Raw genomic sequence first — 23,036 nt, forward strand, 5'->3', positions numbered from 1 at the left:
TCCAATCCAAAGAATCAATTCTATAAATACAAATAAAATCTTTAGAAGAACTAATTTTCAAGTAAAATAAGGTCTTTCTGTCATGGATATACAGTGAAAGCTGTTGATAATGGCCATCACTCTTTTCTAAACCATTATAACAGATGACTGCATAATGTAGTATGATTAATACAGAGCAGCTCTCATGAGAACTGAGATTGTATTAGCTTCTAGGACAGGTGAGTATGGTTATCAAGTGACTAGTAACATTTGTTTCACTGTAAATAAGACTTTCCTCTCTTCAGAAGCCAGTCTGGGACAGGTATGTGCACCAATAAAACCTATAAATTGTGACTCGTAAATGGGGAACATCTTTTTTTTTTTTTTAAGGATTCATTGTATTAATTTAGATGGAATATTATATGGGCTAAAGAAGTGTTAACATAACCCAGTCACTGTCCAACATTAAACAGTGTTGAACAAGGTTTGAGGTTTGGTATACAGAGACCTCAGCCTGCTTAGTACCATGGCAAATGCACCATTAAAATCCTTTTAGTCTTTTATTAAAGATACAGAAAGGAATGAAAATCAGTTAAAGCATTGGAAATGTAAGGTATTAACTAAGGCTTCATTTTATCATCACCCCTTTTTCCCTTTCGCTTTAGCTGGAGAGAGGTTTTAGAAAGGGGGGAAAAAAACCTCTTGTTTGACAGTTGTTTATATGGTATCAAAAACCGTACTAACTGTCCTTTTTGGGGAAAAGAGACGTTAGCTGAGTTGGGCTGGAGCTGTCGTTGTTAATGTCCAATCCTGTTTCATCCAAGGTGCTGGTTGGGATTCAGCTGGAGACGATAGAGGTGGTAATGTCATCTGGGTCCTGCTCTATGTCCCGGTTTGGACAGGACATCTCTTAGGATCAAGATGATGAAGGCCTAGGGTCCCAGGAGATGATGGCAGTGGCAGCCAGATGGTGAAGCTTGCCACAGTTGCAAATTTTTCTTCACAAAGTCTGTCTTTAAGGACCCGCAAAGGAAATGGGGGATAGGGTAGCTCATCCCCTCACTATTTTGTCCTCCAATTATGCTTCAATTCCACCACCCCTATTTTGGTTAATTGATTTCTGGTTTCACATTTTTCTTGTTTACTAAGTATGATTTAACACAGTACTTGAGTTATATCAGTAGGCTTTTTTTTTCAGTCTTTCTGTCTCCCTTTTGTACCTTTTCCCATCAATATTTATTATGTTGTGATATCTTATGAAATTTCACATACTTTTCACAGTTGAGCTCACAATTAAGGAAAATTTGCAGGTCCAATTACCACAACATTTCACTTGAGATGAGGGAGGACAGCAGACAGGACTCATTTTGCAAGCTGGAAGAAGGAGCTTAGGGACTTAGTAGGGTTTGGGATGCTGAAGTTTGGATTGAGGCTCATGTCACAGAGGTAAGGGGGTGATAGAGAACATGTCGCTAGGGAGGTAGCCACAGCTGAATGGTCTGGTGGTGTTACTGAGGAGATACAACTGGTGGTTTTGAGAAGCTGACATGGAGAGGAATGGATAGGAGAATGAACTCTTAAGGGGTGTGTAACAGGATCACTGCCTGCAGAACACACACACCCACACACACCCCTGTTGCCTGCAGTGGCCTTACAGCACCCCTGCTTCCATTTCCTTCTCAGGCCTTTTTAAAAACTCCACACAGTCCAAGGTATTCAAAAATAAGATTCTCCTTCTGGGGTCCAGTTCATTTAAGGTTTTTCATAGTTTCCAGTAGCCCTCAAGTTACTCTCATCTAGTTCCACCTGGACTGGTAACAGTCTTGCAAAACATATGCAACTCCAGACAACATCTTATTAATTGTCCTTCCTCCATGGCATCTCTAGTGTGGTGCAGTTGTCCCACTTTCCTCCATGACTTGGAGGCTAGGTCACACCACTGAGCAGCAGCCAGGCAGCATTTCTCTGGTAGTCTCCCCTGGAATCTCTCTCCTGCTATCTGAGAGTCTTCTGCTGGAACCTTTGCTGTGTGTGCTTGGACACATGATACAAGGGACTGAGTGATGGTGCTTGTTTCTGAGAAGAGCTAAATTCTAGGCTGCTTGGAGGGGCCCTTCAAAATAGTCAGACAGCTCAATGAGGTCAATTGTATAGTGAAGTTTGTCTAACCTCTCCCACCAGCACCGAATGCATGATAGAAACATGATGAAACCTTATTGACAGAGAGAATCTGGCCCTGGCTGGGTGCGGACCCTGGGAGGAGGAGAGAGAGGATCCACTAATAGGTCTGGTCAGTAGTGAGCTGGAGCCGGTTCACGCCAGTTCGCTAGAACTGGTTGTTAAATTTAGAAACCATTTTAGAACCGGTTGTTCTGCGAGGGACAACCGGTTCTAAAAGGGCTTCTAAATTTAACCGTCCAAAAATGGCGCCTTAGGCGCCGACTCCATGTGTGCTCCAGCCCTGGAGCACCCAAGAGGAAAATTTGGTGGGTGCAGAGCTGCCACGGGCAGCTCCCCATCCCCGGCACCAGCTCACCTCCGCTCCGCCTCCTCCCCTGAATGCGCCACCCCGCTCTGCTTCTCCACCCCCCGGCTTCCTGCGAATCAGCTGTTCGCGTGGGAAGCCGGGGCAGGCTGAGAAGCAAGCGGCAGCTTCCTGCTCAGGCCCAGGGAGGCAGAGCAGAGGTGAGCTCGGGCAGGGGGTGGGGGGCGCGAAGAGGGCCGCCTGCACTGCAGCAGGTAACCCGGGGTGGGTGGCGTGCAGGGGAACCGCTCCCTGCCCCAGCTCACCTCAGCCTGAGCGGGAAGCCGCGGCCTGCTTCTCAGTCCTCCCTGGCTTCCTGACGAACAGCTGATTCATGGGAAGCGGGGGGGCGGGGGGAGGGGTGCAGAGAAGCAGGGCAGTGCATTTAGGGGAGGAGGCAGAGGCGGAGTGGAGGTGAGCTGGGGCTGGGCACAGGGCGGGGGGCTGCTGGTGGGTGCTCTGCACCCACCAAATTTTCCCTGTGGATGCTCCAGCCCCAGAGTACCCAGGGAGTCGGCACCTAAGGCACCACTTTTGATGTAATCAGTGCGGGAGCAGCCGTTCCCCCCCAGCTATGCTCCCTCGCCCCTAGGAGCCAGAGGGACCTGCCAGATGCTTCCTGGGAGCTACCCCAGGTAAGCACTGCCGGGACTCCACATCTCGCCCTCCGTCAGGTGCCTCTGGCTCTTAGGGGTGGGGTGGACACCCACTACTGTGGCCCACAAGATCCTCCTGCCCAGTTCTGGGGGCAGTCAGAGGACAGGTGAGGGGGGTGGATGGGGCAGGGGTCCTTGGCGGGGGGGGCATCAAGGAACACGGGGGGGTTGGATGGGGAAGGAGTCCCGGGGGGTGGGCAACAACCCCCTTGTAGGGCGAGGAGGGAACCCGTTGTTAAGATTTTGGCAGCTCATCACTGGGTCTGGTAGAAGAAACAGGGCCAGCCCCTCACTGGAATCCATAGCCCTCTGATCATTTAACCCTCTCACAGCAAGCAGAGATCAGACAGGTACTGCAGGTTTATCACCAGATATTTTCCAGTAAGCTTGGATGTACCTCACTGGCTGTCTACTTATCAGAAATTCACTGTTTTGGGTTACTGGGAAGGCAGACCAGAGCCTGGAGGGGGAAAAAAATCACTGACATTCTGGAATTAGGGATGATCCAATAGTCCATGTGCATCTCTGATTGTATTGGTACCTAAGAAGGATGGGTAAATTAGACTGTCAATTATAGAAAGCCTAGAACTATCAGTGTCTGTGTACCCCATGTCTACAATGGATAAGATACTGACAAGTTAGGAGGGTCCTACTTCTTGACCACAACTTAACTCACTAAAGGTTATTGGCGGGTTACCTTTGGACTCGGTGCCAGACTCAAATTGGCATTTAACCCCAATGGGGCTTTTTGAGTTCTTGGTTCTACCTTTTGGCCTCAAGGTTGCTACTTTCCTGAGGCTGGTAAATTGGTTGCTGAATGGGCTGGGGGAGTTTGCCCTGGCATATGTCGGTGATATTTGTGTTTTCAGTCAGCCTTGGAGAGAGTATGTGACTCACATCAGGAAGGGGCTTCAGAGCATTCAGACAACGGGCCTGACTGTAGAGGTGGAGAAATACAAGATGTGGATAGACAACCTACTTTGGCCCAGCCATAGACACCAACTCCGTAGGTGCTCTGGGGCTGGAGCACCCACGGGGAAAAATTAGCAGGTGCTCCACACCCTCCGGCAGCCAAGCTCCCCACGCCCCCACCCCCTCCTTGCCTCCTCTTCCCATTAGTGCGGGGACTTGAGGCAAGGCGTGGGATGGGGTGAGGGCAGTGCAGGGGTGGGAAGAGGTGGGGCTGTGGGCTGGGGTGGGGAGGTTGAGCACCCACTGGGTAGAGGGGAAGTTGGTGCCTATGGTCTCAGCCACAGATTGGGGAGGGGCTGCATAAAGCTGAAGCCTGCCATAATGGAGGCTGTTAAGAATTGGCCTACTCTCTAGACTAGAAAACAGGTACGATCCTTCATTGGGGTGGCAGGATATTACTGGAGGTTTGTCCCTCACTTTAGTACTCTGATAGATCAGTGATGGGAGCAATCTAAAAAGGGTAAGCCAGGGAAGGTCCTCTGGTCCAAACAGTGTAAGTCGGCCTTCTGTGAACTGAAGAAAGTCCTGAGCACAGACCGGTTCTGGTAAGCTCCAACATTGACAAGACTTTTAGGGTGTTCGTTGATGCCTCTGACACAGGGCTTGGGGCTGTGCTGATGCAAAGTGATGAAAAGGAGGAGAGAAACTCCATCATGTACCGAACAAGAAATTGCTTGCCTCAGGAGAGAAGTTATGTGCCAATAGAAAAAGAATGATTGGTCATGGTGTATGCCCAGCAAATTTCAGCTCTACCTTTTTGGAGTGACTTTCACTGTGTACACTGACCACTCACCTGGCTACATCAAATGAAAGGGGCAAATGCCAAGGTACTAAGGGGGGAGCTTGGTGCTCCACGGTTATGGTATGGAAGAAATTCATGTTAAAGGGAATGCAGATTTGGTTGCTGATGCTCTGTCAAGGAAATATGTCAATGGGTTTTCCTAGGGTGCCAATCAAGCACCCTAGTTATACCCACTTCTTTAGGGGGAAGATGTGACAGATACAGCAATTTCCTGCAATATCCTGGACAAATCTTACTGAACTGAGCTAAATCTTACTGTGTTCAGTTTATGTATCATTCTGAGCCTGGGAATGTATGTAATTCCACAGAGTGGGGAACCACATTCCTCCAGGAACTAAGAACAGTGTGGGTGATTAGGAAAAATTCACTCAGGTTGTAACACCTCCAAAGGGATACCACCACATGAAAAATTTAAACAATGGGAGGGCCCCAATCCTTAGGGAAGGTTGGAAGGACTGACACCAACCAGAGACTGTGTTGAGATTGGGGGTGGTTAATTTCTGGAAAATGTATTGGCATATGTATATATTCTTTTATTGTTTTTAATATGTGTTTTTCTGTAAGTCTTTTACCTTAAGAATAACTGTGCTTGCTTAGAAAGAGACATGTAGTAACTTAACTTTGAGCAACTATGCTGGTTATAGCTTCTGAACTGAAAAATCAGAGTTGGCCTGCTGAGGCAGTCTGACTTTGCTGGGGAATTCCCATTGTAGGCAGAGACTGTGCAGCCTGGAAAAAACCCACTCAGGAGTGAGAGAAACGCGTGTCTCCACCCAAGAGAAGTAACTACTGGAGACCTGGAAGCCTACATGTGGGTGTCCTTGCTGGACCACTGAGGGGGAAAACACATGAAGTTGCCCTGAACTGCGACTTCATCTTCCTTTTTGCAGCTCTCTGCTACCACTTCCTGTTTCTCCTCTGTTTCTCTACCAACTGGCTCTTTATAGAGACCAGTTACTTCATCAGGCCCCAGTGAGAGGCTGTTAATGAATCTAAGGTGAGCTGGATCCATTCCTTCTTAAAAGGGCCAGTCACCCTCTGAGAGGGGACATGTAACTGGGGGAACATGTTAGAGCTGATGGCATGTTACCATTCCAGCCTCAGTTTTCCTAGTACAGTAGTCTCCAACCTTTTTATGCCCAAGATCACTTTTTGAATTTAAGGGCAGCCCAGGATCTGCCCCGCCCTGCCCCACTCACTCCATTTTCCACCCTCACTCACTTTCACTGGGCTGGGGTAGGAGGTTGGGGTTTGGGAGGGGGGTGCAGGCTCTGGGCTATGGCTGAGGGGTTTGCAGTATGGGAGGGGGCTCCGGGCTGAGCCTGGGACAGGGGGAGGGTTGTGGGCTCCAGGAGGGAGTTTGGGTGCAGGAGGGGGCTCTGGGCTGAGGCAGAGTGTTGGGGTACAGGAGGTGGTGTGGGATGCTGGCTCTGGGAGGGGGGTCAGGGCTGCGGCAAGGTGTTGGGGTGCAGGAGGCTGTACAGGGTGCTGGCTCTGAAAGGGGGTCAGGGCTGGGGGTGGGGGGTTGGGGTGCAAGAGCGGCTGTGGGATGCTGGCTCTGGGAGGGGGTTCAGGGCTGGGGTTGGGGTGCGGCTTCCCACCAGGCAGCACTTATCTTGGGTGGTTCCCGGTCAGCAGTGCAGTGAGGCTAAGGCAGGCTTCCTGCCTGCCCTGGCCTCACGCTGCTCCCGGAAGAGGTGGGGAGGTGCGCTACCCCTCTGTGCAAGCACCGTCCCCGCAGCTCCCATTGGCCGCAGCTCCCCATTCCCAGCCCATCAGAGCTGCAGGGGCGGTGCTTGCAGGCAGGAGCATCATGCAGAGGGAGGCCCCTGCCCCCCCACCTGTGGGGCCATGCTGGCCGCTTCCGGGAGCGATGTGGGGCCAGGGCAGGCAAGGAGCCTGCCTTTGCGGCCACCCCGCTGCACTGCCAGACTGGTTGGTGACCACTGCCCTAGTAGGTTCCTGGTTCCTTTCCAGTTCTCTTCCTGGTGAAGTCAAGTACAGTAGCTACCTCTATCCTGACTTAATATATTACCCATTAGTCTGCCTCTTTTTGACTTCTTCTGCTTCTGCCTCCTCTCTCTCCTGTGGTACCATGGCAGATTTCATGGCACAATCTGAAACATCATAGCATGGCAGAATAAAAAGTGTGAAGTGGGAGAGAGGCTGGCTAGCTGATGGCATGAAAGTTAGGCGGGAGCCAGCTGAGGAACCGCAGCACTACAGAAGAAGCCAGAGAAGGTGAAGCTGAATGTCTGCCTCAGCCAGTTCTACTTAAACCATATGGAAATCCCAGTTTCAGTGGAAATGCCCAGGACGTTGGCATTGTCCCTTTGAAATGTGGTAGTCTAGTCACCCTATCCTAAAGAGCAGAGTCATGCTAACCTACTGCACTTGGGTTGTGACACCTCATGGAACTGCTATGTAAATGAACCAGCTTTTTGAGTGATTTTGAGGTACAGCACTCTAGACGTGTGGAAATAATGACTCCCCTGGTCTTTGATAGCAGTATAACAACCACAGCACTGTGCAAGTACCCTTCCTAGGGCAGCTATTGAAACTTCCAAGTGGTTTGGTTTTTAAGAGCCGCTTCCTTGTTTTTGTTTATATTTTGTTAATATTTTAAACTTCAGTTTCTTAAATCCATGCACAGTGTTCCTATTTTCTACTACACAGTAGAATAAATATGTTTTGCTGTAGTGGCAATGCATTTCCACTTGTTCCCATGTTCAAGCTAAATACAGCAGCTTTGACCCAAATTAAAACTGCTCTGCTCCTCTCTGAACAGATGGAAACCCTGTTGTATATCGCCTTGTTGTGAAAAGGAGCCCTCCAATTGAACAACCACCTGATTAACTTTGCAATCTAAAGAATGTGAAAATCCAGTTAGTTTATTTCCTGTAGCAAAGATGCTACTGTTCATTTCTGCCTGTTCTCTCTTTTCCAGTAAAATCTGGCAGATCACTGAAAACTAGACAATATTATATAAAAGATAAGTAAAATTTGCTCATATTCCATAAATCTTCAATCGAGAATGCCCATGTCTTTCTTAATATTTAAATAACTCTGATTATATGTTAAAGGTTCATAAATTCATAGAATTTAGCTCCAGAAGGAACCATTAGATCATTTAGTCTCTCCTCCTGTATATATGTCAGTGTTCCCATGGACTTCAGTGGGGCCAGAATTTCATCCCTGTGGTGGGACTTTCATAGACTTTGGCAGATCCATGGGTCAACTGAGGGCATATGATGCAGTACAGGAAATGTATTCTCCCCCCAACATAATATATTGTACAGGTCTGAAATGAAAAGGTTATTGCTTTGTAACCCATTGCATGTTTCTCTATTGTTCCTTCTAAGTTCTATAAGCTAAATTTTCAGAGACACATCTGTATTGCCTGCCTACTACTGGAGCATAAAAAGGGATAGGTAGGCCTATGAGTGAGGCTAGCTAGGCATGCAAGCACACATTCACTGTGCTTTTAATTGGATACATAAATTCTGCTTAACTTATTACATATGTACTGCATGCATAATACCCATGTTAAAAGCCCTGTGTTTGCTTTTCCTCTATTTCCTAGGGCTGAAATCACTGGGGAATGTGACGTGTTTGACTTTTAGATGATTTTAAAAGTTTTAAACTCCTTTTAGTAAAGATTTACAAAGTTAAAATGATCCCCCAGACCGCCACAAGAAACTAGATGACCTCCTTTCTTCCTGTTCCCCAAAAGGTTTTTTTTTTTTTTTTTAAAAAGAGGCAAAACTCATGTGACAAGGTACAATAGTATATAGAAGAATTACACTGGGGCCTCTGAAGCTTACTTTTTAGTGTGGGCTGCCATCTCTATCAACACTAGACCGAGACTCACCACCACTGGGCTTGGACTGGCTGCCTACATGGCCAAAAGCAACTCTCCTCCTCATCCCATTCAAAGTCAATTCTTCAGTACTTCTCAACCATCCACATAATTTCCTTCACTACCATGGACAAATCAAACTGAAACTTCCTGTATAGATTCAGTTTCTTATTCAGCTTAAGTTCTCATTTCTCCACTATACCTAATCAGCTTCCCCAAGTCACAATCAATTTCCTCCCACTAATTCAATTCTACACACTCACAGTCAGTTCACCCCATAATCCATTCTTTGCAAATCAGTGGGGTAATCAAAATTAGTACTCCTCTGACCATGATCTGCTCCATAAACACCCCCTCAAAACTCTGTTCTGTTCCAGCTATTGCTCTTTCAGACATGCCCCTGATCTCATTCTGCCTACAGTTTCCTGCTCTAGCCTCCTATTTCCTTCCCTCTGCTCCCTCATTCACCTACCCCTTTCTCCTCTTAAAATTCTACCCTCCTCTAAACCCATCACTGCTGCTTCTCCTCACCTCCTTCCAAATCAGGTTCCCTGCCCTTTGGTGCTCTTTCTCCTGTCCCCCTACCATCCAATCGGGTTTTCTTCCACTCTCCTGTTTCTTCAGTTCTACTAGATCTAATCACAGTCAGCCAGTACTCCTTCTCCTATCCCTGACTGCTGTCATGGTGATAACTGGTCCTGGGCCAGCATCAGTGGGTTCGATGGCAGTGGTGGTGGTTGTGGGAGTAAATCCTAATGCAGTTGTGGGTGTAGATCTCAGTGCAGTTGTGGTCTACTGGTGGCTGGTCCAGCTCCTGTGGTGTTGGCTGCAGGTCTGGCTCCTTATGGCTTCTTCATCTCCCTCTGGTAGTATTTCTTGGTTGGAGAGGAAAAGGCAAAACATTTAATGGAGTAACCTCATCAATGTACACCATAGTGTGCTGAAGCTGTACAGAAGAGGGCAGAACCAACAGCATCAGCTGGCTGTCTGGTTCTCTGTGGTCCAGTGGGAAGGGCTCCATGTATCTCAGTTTGGACAGCTTTGATCTGCAGCAGTGATTCTCAAACTTAATTGATTCATATCCCAACATCTCACAAAATTATCATGAAGTTAACTGATGGACCATCAAGCTCACCCCCCAAGCTCACCCCCCACTAATTGTACATGTACACAGTTTGTCAACCCCTGAATCTAATATCATACCAAACAGACTTAGAGCCATATGATCTGTTTTATAGTGAAAAAGAGCAGAAAGTTCTAAGACCCCCCAACTGAGCTTTCTACATTGATCCATATCCTGCCACCCAGTTGTAGTAGTAACAGACTGTGAACAAAGACAAATACCTGTTGAAGAGGTAAAAATAAACATGGAGATTCTATGTCGGGAAATGTTGTAAACTGTACGACTGCAAACATGGCTCAGGGGCTAAGCCATGTGGAAATTTTTCTACATCTTACAGTCTGATATGAAGCCCAGATGCCCTCACCATTTGCAGTTTACCCTTATACTCATCCATGGAAACACTTGTTTTGCCACATTGAAGAGAAGGATTTTTGTTGATAGCAAATTATTGCTGCTCAAGTAGCAATAGCTTACTGCCAATTTTCTGTAGTAACTTTGATTGATTATCCAGGACAGAACACACAGTAATTTTGACTTTACCCCATTTCTGCCCACATTTCTCCAGATCATGCCTGCTTGGAAGCTGCAGCTATTTTTCACATCTTCCCCATGAGTCTGTTTTTGTGTTGTAAGTTGTATGGCAGCATGTGAAGTAGGTGGTCTTAGTCAGTGATGAGCTGCAAAAATCTTTACAATGGGTTCCCTATAAAAAGTTCTGATTTAAGGGATGTGCCTCTGTCCTGCTCCCTCCCATGCCCCCCAGGTTCCATCCTGCCCCACAGGCTCTGTCCTGTCCCCCTGCCCTCCCTAGGCTCGTTCTTCATCCCAGGTGCTTGCTGGTGGCGTAGGAGTCCTGCAGCCCTTGCATCAGTGGGGTCACTCCCGGCATATGGGGCGGCGGCTCCCTGCAAGCAAAGGCTGCCGTCTGCCTGACTCTCGCCATGGGGTATGAGCACCCCCGAGCAGCGGAGACTGGACAACCCCACAGCACAGGAGCGGGAGAGACTGCGGGGGGCTCGCCCCAGCACGCCCCCAGCCAAGGCAGCCCCCAGCCATGGCACCAGCCGGCCCTGCCCGGCTCCTGGAGCAGTGGAGGCTGCTGCTGCCAGGGGCCTGGCTCCCCGGCCCTACGTGGCACCCAGTCACATGGTGCCTGATCTCCCTGCCCAGCGCAGCTGGTCGCACTTCCTGGGCCAGGCAGGAAGCAGCATAGAGCTCGGCCGCAACTGCTGAGCGAGGCAGTATCGGATCGGCCTCTGCGCACGGGGCCCCGGAGCGGCTGCACAGCGCAGGTACCAGCCGCAGCGCGGCCCCTTTACCGAGACAGGATGTGGGGCCCTGCAGCCCTTCCATAGACCTGCGCCCCCCAAACGGTGCTGCTCCATGCACCCCCCTCTAGCACCAAGGCCCTTCTCCAACCAGGGCCGGCTCAAGGATTTTTGCCACCCCAAGCAAAAAAAATTTTGGCTGCGCCTGCTTTTTTTTCATGCCCAGCCGCCCCTGGCTCCGCCCCTTCTCAACCCCTTCCCCAAATCCCCAGCCCCGCCTCCTCCCCCGAGTGTGCCGCATTTCCCCCCAGCCATTGCTTCCTAAGGCTTCCCTCCGCAACCCCTTGCCCTAGCTCACCTCTGCTCCGTCTGCTCCCATGAACATGCCGCCGCTCCGCTTCTCCACCCTCCCTCTCAGGTGAGGGAGAGACAGGGAGCAGGCGGAGCAGAGGTTAGCGAGGGTGGGGGAACGCAGGAAGTAACGAGGGGGGGGTAGAGGAACCGCTCCCCAGCTCACCTCCGCTCCACCACATTACCCATCTATGAATCATTTATGAATCCTTAGATCACAAAAATTGCATTCTTAGAGAGACATAGCTACATAAAATTACATCTCACAGTATAAGAAGGTATGAAAAAGGATGCTAAATCTTCCTAAATACATCCCATTGATTCTGTTTTTAAATTATATAAGGGAGAAAAGAGAAAGCACTTTACTACTCTGTTATAGGATATAGGAGACAAAGGATTCATTTTAAAACTCTTTCAGAAGAGTAGGTAATTTCAGAGATACAGTTTTGACAAACTATAATTAATATCCATGAAAAGCTAAATGGAGAGCAGAAGAAAAATAATTGTTACTCTTTTAAGTTAATTAACACTTTTGTCCTGGCATCTGTAAAAATAGGTTTTTGCCTGCTACTGACTTTATTGGTTGATAACAGCCATTGTTAGTTGGAATCAATGAGCAGGAAAAAGCACTAGAAGCTGTTTGCATTGTGCAAGTGAAGACCAATAAGAGGGGATATGTATATTAAGGAGCAAAGGAGCACTGATCCATATACCATTGCAGGCACAAAGCTTTTCTCTGGGTTTTTGAAAATCTCTTCAAACTCCTTATTTTGTATTACACTAGTACCCAAATCCTGAGCCTAGCAAACAGCTCACATAACCAGTCTTGACAGCGGGAAGATGCATGGAGGCTAGGAAAGGAATTATCCCTCACTTTATTTTCAGATCATGGAGTGGCTGCAGAGAAAGTTATCTCATACCATCCACTTACGTTGCCCACCCTCCCGCAGGGGAAGGCATTACCTGTGCTCTCTGAAGTGCAACCTTTTAGTAAATGTAAAAAATAACAGTAGTGACAGTAACACTGCAAAGTTCTAAATATACCATAAACCAGATAATTATTTTATAACAAAATTCTAACATTTATAGACTACAACTATGATTAAAAAAACCCACTAAGATCAATACTGCTTTCACACTTTTCTATTACACAATGGTTAGCAGCCTACTATAAACCCAACAGTCCACCTTTTTACATCTTGAACAGCTGATTCCAACGGTAGCTTACTATAAGCCACCAATGGGAGAGAAGCTAGCATTATTCCTGAAACGGAGGAAAACATCATATTTAGAAAAAAAGTTGCTTGTGTTTCTTTCAGACTTCCTACTTCAAGAAACTCCAAAACTCCACCCCTCACATAACAGGTGTGCCTTTACCTTGTATACAGTCACCCCTGTTAGGCCCTGCCTTCCTCAGGCGTCTGGGCAAAAAGACAGACGTTGCAGTGTGTTCAGCTGAGATTCCAGATCTGTGACCAAGATCAGAAGCCTGCTCTACAGCTAAGTTCCTCACAAAGAATGTACTCACCTCTCTCTTACGGTAAGGGGACTCCAACTCGGGTGCCTCTGCAGACTGCAATTGCAGCAATATGGCCTGGGGAGAAAGGAAGTCTTTCAGGCTGGTCCTAAACTATTTAGGGTTTTATATGTCAAAACACCTTATATTCCAGTTAACAGATGGTCAGTACAGATCAAATCGAGTTCCATGTATTGGTCCTTATCTTCAAGGCACTTGCTCAGTGGCCTGGTCCCACAATATCTAAAAGATCACCTAAAGCTCCAGGATGAAGATTGTGGTTGACAACTTTACTCCTCTGGCACAATGGAATTCTCTGCATAAAGGGGAAAGCTCATCTGTGCAGGAGACAGAACTTTCTTGGAGACTTGCCCAAATCCCCTAGGAACTAAGGACCAACACAAAACTCACCAGCTTCCTTTCTAAGTGAAGGTCCACTTGTTTCACCTTGCCTTCTCTAACATAAACACGTGCGTGTATGTGTGAATATATATACAATTCCAAAATAAAACACTCCATAATGCTCCCCCAGACAAGAGGATGAGTGAACAAACAACACATGACAGATGTGCAGTCATGTTGCTTAAGTACTGGAAGGTGCTTAGATACTAAGATGACAAGTGCAGTAGAAGAACCTATATAAAATAGAATGGAATAGATGCACTGCTTACCATGTGAGCTGCCACATTCCTCACCATATTCGGTGTCTGGATGGTTTTAAGGTGTAGCCTCATGTAGTGAGCATTGCAGTAATCAGCCTTAAGGCGACAAAGACATGAATAGTGGTATCAAGGTCCATGCTAGAAAGAAATGGAGTCATCTCCCCAGGCACAGATGAAAATAGTATTCCAGGTCACTGCTTCTATACGATACTTTAGTAGCCTTTGGGGGTTTAACTGTACCTCTAGACTGAAAACTCAATTAACAAATGGTAGACATTCATCCAGAACAAGGTGGGTGGAATGTCATCCTCACCATATTATCTGGCTGTTTCCCCAAACCAATCAGTCTTATCTGAATTTAGTCATATCACATACGATCACACTGCTAGATGGTCCAGTGCTTGGGCAGCATTAACTTATGGATGAAAAACACCTGGTTGAAGCTGAAGCTGAAGCTGAGCAAGTGGGAAGATATACTGGTGAGACTGAAAGCACTTAAAGGAGTTCACAGTCTTCTTTGGTTGAAAGTACATGCACTCACAATTGGTCAGTTCAGTTCATAATTTAGAAGTGCTCCTGGATTCCCCACAGCTGCATCCCTGAGTAACATTTTCTACCATCTCCAGTTGGGTAGAAGACTCCTTCCCATACTGGTAGATGATGATCTGACCTCAGTTATACATGCTTTTTTGTCACCTCCTGTCTGGCTACAGCAATGATATTCCTGAGTATGAAGCCTTCAGTCCTTAGGAAACTCCAACTACAGGCCAGTCAGCCTCACCTCAGTCCCTGGAAAAATCATGGAGCAGGTCCTCAAAGAATCAATCCTGAAGCACTTGCATGAGAGGAAAGTGATCAGGAACAGCCAGCATGGATTCACCAAGGGAAGGTCATGCCTGACTAATCTAATCGCCTTTTATGATGAGATTACTGGTTCTGTGGATGAAGGGAAAGCAGTGGATGTATTGTTTCTTGACTTTAGCAAAGCTTTTGACACGGTCTCCCACAGTATTCTTGTCAGCAAGTTAAGGAAGTATGGGCTGGATGAATGCACTATAAGGTGGGTAGAAAGCTGGCTAGATTGTCGGGCTCAACGGGTAGTGATCAATGGCTCCATGTCTAGTTGGCAGCCGGTATCAAGTGGAGTGCCCCAAGGGTCGGTCCTGGGGCCGGTTTTGTTCAATATCTTCATAAATGATCTGGAGGATGGTGTGGATTGCACACTCAGCAAATTTGCAGATGATACTAAACTGGGAGGAGTGGTAGATACGCTGGAGGGGAGGGATAGGATACAGAAGGACCTAGACAAATTGGAGGATTGGGCCAAAAGAAATCTGATGAGGTTCAATAAGGATAAGTGCAGGGTCCTGCACTTAGGATGGAAGAATCCAATGCACCGCTACAGACTAGGGACCGAATGGCTTGGCAGCAGCTCTGCAGAAAAGGACCTAGGGGTGACAGTGGACGAGAAGCTAGATATGAGTCAGCAGTGTGCCCTTGTTGCCAAGAAGGCCAATGGCATTTGGGGATGTATAAGTAGGGGCATAGCGAGCAGATCGAGGGATGTGATCGTTCCCCTCTATTCGACATTGGTGAGGCCTCATCTGGAGTACTGTGTCCAGTTTTGGGCCCCACACTTCAAGAAGGATGTGGATAAATTGGAGAGAGCCCAGCGAAGGGCAACAAAAATGATTAGGGGTCTAGAACACATGACTTATGAGGAGAGGCTGAGGGAGCTGGGATTGTTTAGCCTGCAGAAGAGAAGAATGAGGGGGGATTTGATAGCTGCTTTCAACTACCTGAAAGGGGGTTCCAAAGAGGATGGCTCTAGACTGTTCTCAATGGTAGCAGATGACAGAATGAGGAGTAATGGTCTCAAGTTGCAGTGGGGAAGGTTTAGATTGGATATTAGGAAAAACTTTTTCACTAAGAGGGTGGTGAAACACTGGAATGCGTTGCCTAGGGAGGTGGTAGAATCTCCTTCCTTAGAGGTTTTTAAGGTCAGGCTTGACAAAGCCCTGGCTGGGATGATTTAACTGGGAATTGGTCCTGCTTCGAGCAGGGGGTTGGACTAGATGACCTTCTGGGGTCCCTTCCAACCCTGATATTCTATGATTCTATGAACTAGTACAGAATGGTGCAGCATGTCTCCTCCGCAGCATGGACTACCATGAGCACATTTGTTCTTCAGTTATGATGCTGGCTTCCAACAGAATATTCATTAAAATCATAGACATGTAGGGCTGGATGACCTTGCGAGGTCATCAAGTCCAGCCTCTTGCACTAAGGCAGGACCAAGTAAACCTAGACCTCACTGACAGGTGTTTGTCCAACTGTTCTTAAAAATCTCTAATGATACGGTTTCTAGAACCTCCCTTGAAAGATTATTCAGGACCTTAAATACCCTTATAGCTAGGAAGTTTTTCCTACTATCAAATCTAAATGTCCCTTGCTGCAAATTAAGCCCTACCAATAGTGGACATGGAGAACAATTGATCACCATCCTCTTTGTAACAGCCCTTAACATATTTGAAGACTCTTGTCAGGTCCCTTCTCAGTCTTCTTTTCTCAACAGGAAACATGCCCAATCTTTTAAACATTTCTTCACAGGTCAGGTTTCCTAAACTTTTTATTATTTTTTGTTGCTCTCCTTTGGACTCTCTCTCATTTGTCCACATCTTTCCTAAAGTATGGCACCCAGAATTGGATGCAGTACTCCAGCTGAGGCCTCACCAATGCGGAGTTGAGCAGGACAGTTACCTCCCAGATCTTGCATACAATACGCCTGTTAATCCAGCTCAGAATGATATTAGCCTTTCACATTGTTGACTCGTATTCAATTTGTGATCTACAATAACCCCCATATCCTTTTCTTCCACATTGCCACCAAGCCAGTTATTCCCTATGTTGTTGTAGTTGTGCATTTGATTTTTCCTTTGTAAGTGAAGTACTTTGCATTTGTATTGATTGAATTTCATCTTGTTGATATCAGACCAGTTCTTCAATTTGTCAAGGTCATTTTGAATTCTAATCCTGTCCTCCAAAATGATTGCAACATCTCCCAACTTGGTGTCATCCACAGATTTTGTAAGCATACTCTTCGCTCCATTATCCAAATCATTAGTGAAAATATTGAATAGCATTGGACCAAGACTGACCCCGGCAGGATCCCACTAAATACACCCTCCCAATGTGACAGTGTTTCATTGATAACTACTCTTTGAGTGCGGTCTTTCAACCAGTTGTCTAACTACATTATAGTAATTTCATCTAGTCTACATTTCCTAATTTGCTTATGGAAACCTATATGGATTACAACATAATAGATTGGACTTCATCAGAAAGTGTGTGTGTGTTGGGAGGGGGGAGGGAATAGTTCATGTGCAGGATTGGTCACAAAATAAAACTTGCAACCTACACAGGAACAAAGGGTGAAATCCCAACTTCCTTTTAAGTCACTGGTAAAACTCCCATTGACTTCAGTGGGGCAAAGATTTAACCCAGAGAGCTTGAAAACAGTGGAACAGATGGATTTGATGCCCCACTTTACAAAGCAAAAATCCAGGTCCCAAACAGATAAATGGCAGTGCCTTCTAGTCCTACCTCTTACCTGTGTCTCATGAAGTGTGATATCACACATTTGAGACCTAATTTTACCTCTGTTCTGAAGAAAGCTGGTGTTATCTTGCTTTTTATTTGTCTAACTTATTTATATCAGAAGTGCAAAATCCTAAAAGTGAAGTGCTGTAGAAAACTTTATAGATGCTCAGCAGAAGAATCCCGTACCTTTCCAAACTCCCTACTCTGTTATTTTGTTGTTGTTGCTTGTCTCCTTTCATATCTGTAGCATGCATTTAAAAAGTCTGTGGTGCACATTTTGAGACTTATAGGGTGGAGCTCTATACTTAATGAATGAATTAGATTCTCATGAAGGAAAATGGGGTGCACAACCTACTATCTCTTTTTTTCCTACAAGTGAATGTCTCAGGCCTTAATCCTGTGCTTGATTTTCTTTTAAAACTATATAATATATATCTAATTTCTTCCTGCTTTTCCCTTTAGTCCATCAGTAGGACATTTTGGTCTTCCCATTTTGGACTCCAGCATTCATGTCAGCCTCTTTTGGCGGCTGCTGCTGCTGCGGAATGGAAGCCTTGGTACCCTGGGTGAATATAGGCCCGTGTCTCCAACCAGGACAAAACTGTTACCCACTACCCCATCCCTTCATACACATGCACACACATTCCCCAGCAGACCTGCCTTTACTCCCTTCCATTCTTCACAGCGGACATATTTCTTCAAGCAGAATTTGTCATGTAAGTGTTTGCTATTTCACCAGTTTGTTACCCTAGTTTTCTTTTTGAGCCATGTTCCTAGTCCTCTTCCAGACCTCATCACCTCCTCTCTACTATGTATCTTATCCCCATCTCAATGTAAAGTTTGCCTATCCCCATTATTCACATTAATCCTAAAACAAAACCATATGTGCTATACCTCTGAGCTAGCCCAATTTTGTATTCATAACTGTAGCGGGGTGGTTACCTGCTCTGGCCCTGACAGGGCTGAGGCCAGCCCTGGGAGAGGGCTGGGGCTGTGGGGAAAAGCCCAGGCTGATTAAGGGAGCAGCCGCAGCTGTGGCCAGCTCAATCAGGCCCAGCTGGCCCGTATAAGAGAATCATAGAATAACAGAGTTGGAAGGGACCTCTAGAGGCCATCTAGTCCAACCCCCTGACCAGAGCAGGACCCATCCCAACTAAATCATCCCAGCCAGGGCTTTGTCAAGCCTGACCTTAAAAACTCCCAAGGAAGGGGATTCCACCACCTCCCTAGGTAACGCATTCCAGTGTTTCACCACCACCTTAGTGAAAAAGTTTTTCCTAATGTCCTAAAAGAGGCCGTAAGCCAGGAGCCCAGTCAGTCTTCCTCTGCGCGTAGCGGGAGAAGGGTCTGGCTGTAAGGTGCTGAGCAGGACACCTAGATTGGAGCAGGGCTGGGGAAGGGCCAGAGGAGCTGGGAGCTCCAGCCTGGAAAGCCTCAGGCTACAGGCTGAATAGGTGCAGGGTTGTAGAGGGGCAGCCCATGGGTAGGCGGAGGCAGCAGGTCCAGAACCCGCTTGCCTGTGATGAGTGGTGTATACGCTGCAGTCTGCCCCCAATACAAGGGGCTAAGTGGGGACTGGCAGTAGCCCAGATTGAGGTGAGGTGGGGTTAGAGGGTGGGGGTTTCCCTAGATGGGGAGACCCAGAACATGAGTGTGGGGGTACTTCCAGGGGGCACCACCCCAGAGAAAGGGGCACCGGGTCCTGGGAGGGACATGGGGGCTGGCGGTAAGGTGGATCACTGGCCTGCAGAGGGCTCTCCAGTGGCTGGATGAGCTAATTCCCGAGGACTAGCAGCAGGAGGCGCCACAGGGGTGAGTCTGAACCTTTACAAGAACCCTGTCTCCTACCCCTGTTTTGTATTCCCTCATTTCATCATATCTCCATTTAGATTGTAAGTTCTTCAGGGCAAGAGGTGCTGTCTTTTTTTTTTTTTTTTTTTTTAACTAGTCTGTGTGGCACATTCTGGGATGTGGTATTCATAATAATCAGCTGGTACTTGATAAAACAACATGGAATTATTACTCAAGCTGATGGACTATTGAGATGGCAGTGTAGGATAGGTTTCACTTGTATCCGCTAAAATAAACAGCTGGGATAAAATAAATGAGAATGGGAGAACACATACTGTCATGAATGAATGATATCACCCTAGCAGTTTGTGAAGTCTTATCACCAATATGATTTTGGAGTAGATTTGTGCATTAATTGTTGGAAGGCATCCATTTCTACTATCAGATTGAACACTCAAGTTTCCCTTTCTGGTAGCCAACTAGATTTTGGTTTAATAGTTTATTCCCTAGGGATCTGAATGATTTATTGATTCGTTAAGGAATGCAGTGATCTAAATGAAAAAAATGGAGTGCATGTCATTAAGATCCAATTGGAGGGACATTAACCTACACACTTAATTTTGGTGCAGAGACTTAAAGTTAGACCCAAGATTAAAAGGGATCCCTTATTAAAATTAGATTATTTATCCACCAAAAAGAACATTAAAAGAATGCTGTTTTCATTGCTTAGGATGTTTTACACAAGACAAAGAAGAACTGAAGTGCATAACTTTTTTTCTTTGCAATTCACATTTAATACCTTATATCCCATTGTAAAATAAAAAATGCAGACAATATAGAGTGTTTTTAAAACAGCCCAGAACTTGCTTAAAGCCATCAGCAGCACCCTACTCCAAAGAACTCTTGCAGCTGATGTGATTCCACCAGTATAGTGCTTGCTGGCATGTCGCATCAGAGTAGAAGCTCTAAGGAGATTAGAATGAGGATGGACATGCAGTACCTAGGAATTAAAAATTAAACAAATGAATGCTTTTTAGTTGGGATATTGGGAGAATTCAGCATATATTGTACCATTCAAGGGAAGGGATTTTATTTTGTAACTGATTTGCCATTCACCTTTAAAATTAACTTTTCCTTTGGCTACAATGGAGTTCTGGTAGCATTCTATTATGCTCAGAGTCCTTGAGACTGATCGGGGCCTTTTGCATAGCTCTTGAGTGAATTCCTGTAACTGACACTTGGTGCAGCATTGATGCCTTCCAGAATCAACTACTTTCAGCATTGTTTTGCTGTGAGGAGGGTTAGCATGGAACAGGACCCGAACAGGGGAAGGAAATAGGCAATAGGGGACCTTCAAAGACACCTTAAAATACCTCTAATTTGTCTTTCTTTCAAATTGATTTGTTTCACAGATTCATTCATCTTCTGATGTTTTTGATGAGTGAATATCCTACAGTCTTTGTTTTTAAAGAAAAAAATATTTTGTGCATACTGTCTCTCTCTGATTCCATGTGGCATAATGAGATGCATTCCAAATTAGACAGTTTGGTCTGTTTCTGCTTCTATTTCTTAATGCAAGTTAAATACTGTAGTGTACAAGAATAGGGTAGTATTCCTTTAAATAGTTTGAGCCTCTAGTGGTGGTTTCTGTGTTTTATGTTTCAAAAGCCAGCAGGACCCAACCAGAGTCACACTGTAAATAGCTAAGCTTTGTGTGTTGTATATATTCAGTAAACAGGGTTATTTGGATATTACCCTGTTCTTACACACTCCAAATACATAGGAATCAGTACAATATGCAGACAGCCAGGTTAGAATTAAATTACTTAGTGCTGGTAAATGAGGACCTTATCACGTAAATGTCCTCAACTTCCATCGAAGGCATGATCAGGTCCTGGAAGAATTAGGTTTGGGATCAGCTTGAGGTGCTAAGCTTAATTCTTTTCTCCTGTATTTCTCTCAAATGCCACTTAGATTAAAGAGTGGTCCCTGCACCCATTATTTTAGTAGTATCCTTCATACCTATTGTGTTGTAAAAATAATAATGTTGTAATGCTGCCTTGAAAAAAATAAAATTATTCTCCTACATCTGAGGTCCCCATTCAAGGCTCATTATTAAGCGAAGGGAAGGAAAAAATAGAAACCAAGACGGTAACATTCTTAAACGTTTTCTTCTTCCTTTTTCTCTGATATTTTCATTATCTCTCTCTCTCCTCCATTCCTTCTGGTTTTTCCTACTCTCCATTCTTTTGCCCGTCTGTCTTCTTCCGTCCTCCCCATCCTCCTGTGCTGTTTTCTCTCTTTCTCCTTTGCTCATTTTTCTCAGTCTTTTTCCAGGGTGCTGATAACTTCTGAGAAAAATTATTGAAAACACAGTTGGGCCTTGTCAACCAGTTTTGTTATATGATTGCCAGAGATATGGGGAAAGTACTCCTATGCATGCTTACTTTTTAAATATTAATCTCCTGCTTAGTTGAGGCAAACAAATGAGAGTTAACGGGAAACTTGGGATTTCTACAGTCCGGCACCAAATTTAAAGCAGTCCTGTGCATGATGTGTTCTAGTCGCTCAAGATTCATTTCTCTTCTGTCTTCTGTTTAGAGTAGATTGGTTGCATGTTGTAGGGTCTCTCCTTGGTTTTAGTAAAGGATAAATCCATTTTATATTCTGTATGTCATATCTCTTTTTGGACTAACCAAAAACAATAAAGTACAGGAGCTTCCATGAACCTTAGTTGGTTTTATAGTATTGCATGAGCAGCTTAGTAGTTAATACTGAGCAGAACATTTCATTCTGAACATTGCTTTTCAGGCATGAATAATTTCTAAATATTTCTTTGGGCTAAGCTGTCTCTTGTTTGGCCTCAGCCTTTTCCGGGGTAATTTAAAATGAAATGTTTTTCAATTTTTTGGTTTAAGCAAGTGAAATATAATGCTGTTTTTGTGCTTTTTTTTCCCCAAATGTCCAGCTTTTTTTCTACCTTAACCCCCAACCCTGATTTTTAAAACTTGAAACCTTAACCAGTACATAGTCCTGTCCATTGAATAATCCATAGCTAAGTTTAATCATGTTTTGTGAAAGCCTAATGAAATACATGATAAAGATTGTTCACAATATTTTATTTTCCTGACCTTTTACAGTGTACACTGATTTCAACCTCAGGAACATATCTGCCTCAGCTAGTCATCTCTCCCCTTCCTAACCTCTTAAATCCCCTTACCTACCTTAAAAATACCATGAGAGAGAGCCCAGCAAGAATGGTATGATTGCATCAGTGCCTGAAGGAAGTGTGTGCTTCCTCTGCATGGGGTGGATTTGGATTAGGAGAAGATAATCTGCATTGCACCCCTTCTCTTCCGCTCCCCACACACCAGTTCTATGCAGATTAATTAGGAAAAGAAACAGAGCTCCAGGCTGTATTACCTCTTCTGCAGACCCATCCACTTACGCTCAGTATAACTCCTGTTTTTGATACTGTTGACAGCATAAGAACCAGGTTTTGCTGCCCTCAAAGAGCTTATAATACTGTAACAAAAATGTCTTCCACAATGCTCACAAGAAGTGAATCAAAAACTTTCACCATTCTATGCTTTCCCTTTCTTACGGTATAAATTCAAGCCCTAAAAATCACAGAACCACCAAAACACGCATAGGTCTAGACTGAACATTCCCAATCTCTTGTTGTTGTATCTGTCACCCTCCTCCCTCCCTGTGTCTCACCTTTACTTGTAAATTACTTCTCCAGTTTAGACTACAAAATCTTTCTATGTCTGCTGGGAAGCACTTATACTTTTCGGCTGGTATAAAATACTAATAAACTCAGCATATTTCTGAATAGAATTTTATACATAATTTACAGTGAGGTCCCTTAACATCCATTCTGGTGGTTTTGACTCGATTGGATTAATTCTCTATTAGTAGTATTACAGTAAT

The 23,036-nt window shown here is 45.4% G+C and overlaps 1 protein-coding gene and 1 long non-coding RNA gene across 2 annotated transcripts in view; one reads left to right on the plus strand and one right to left on the minus strand.

Annotated features, from left to right (window-relative positions):
- FUT9 (fucosyltransferase 9) overlaps window positions 1–23,036 on the plus strand; it is a 120,389-nt gene that overhangs the window by 27,674 nt on the left and 69,679 nt on the right. The window lies entirely within an intron of this gene.
- LOC125634366 (uncharacterized) lies at window positions 7,873–13,807 on the minus strand. Its single transcript, XR_007355891.2, has 3 exons — window positions 13,722–13,807; window positions 13,063–13,128; window positions 7,873–9,667 (listed from the first exon to the last, which is right to left on the minus strand). It is a non-coding gene; the product is annotated as an uncharacterized LOC125634366 (long non-coding RNA).

The sequence above is a fragment of the Caretta caretta genome, chromosome 3 (assembly GCF_965140235.1).
Source record: "Caretta caretta isolate rCarCar2 chromosome 3, rCarCar1.hap1, whole genome shotgun sequence".
Classification (NCBI taxonomy): domain Eukaryota; kingdom Metazoa; phylum Chordata; order Testudines; family Cheloniidae; genus Caretta; species Caretta caretta.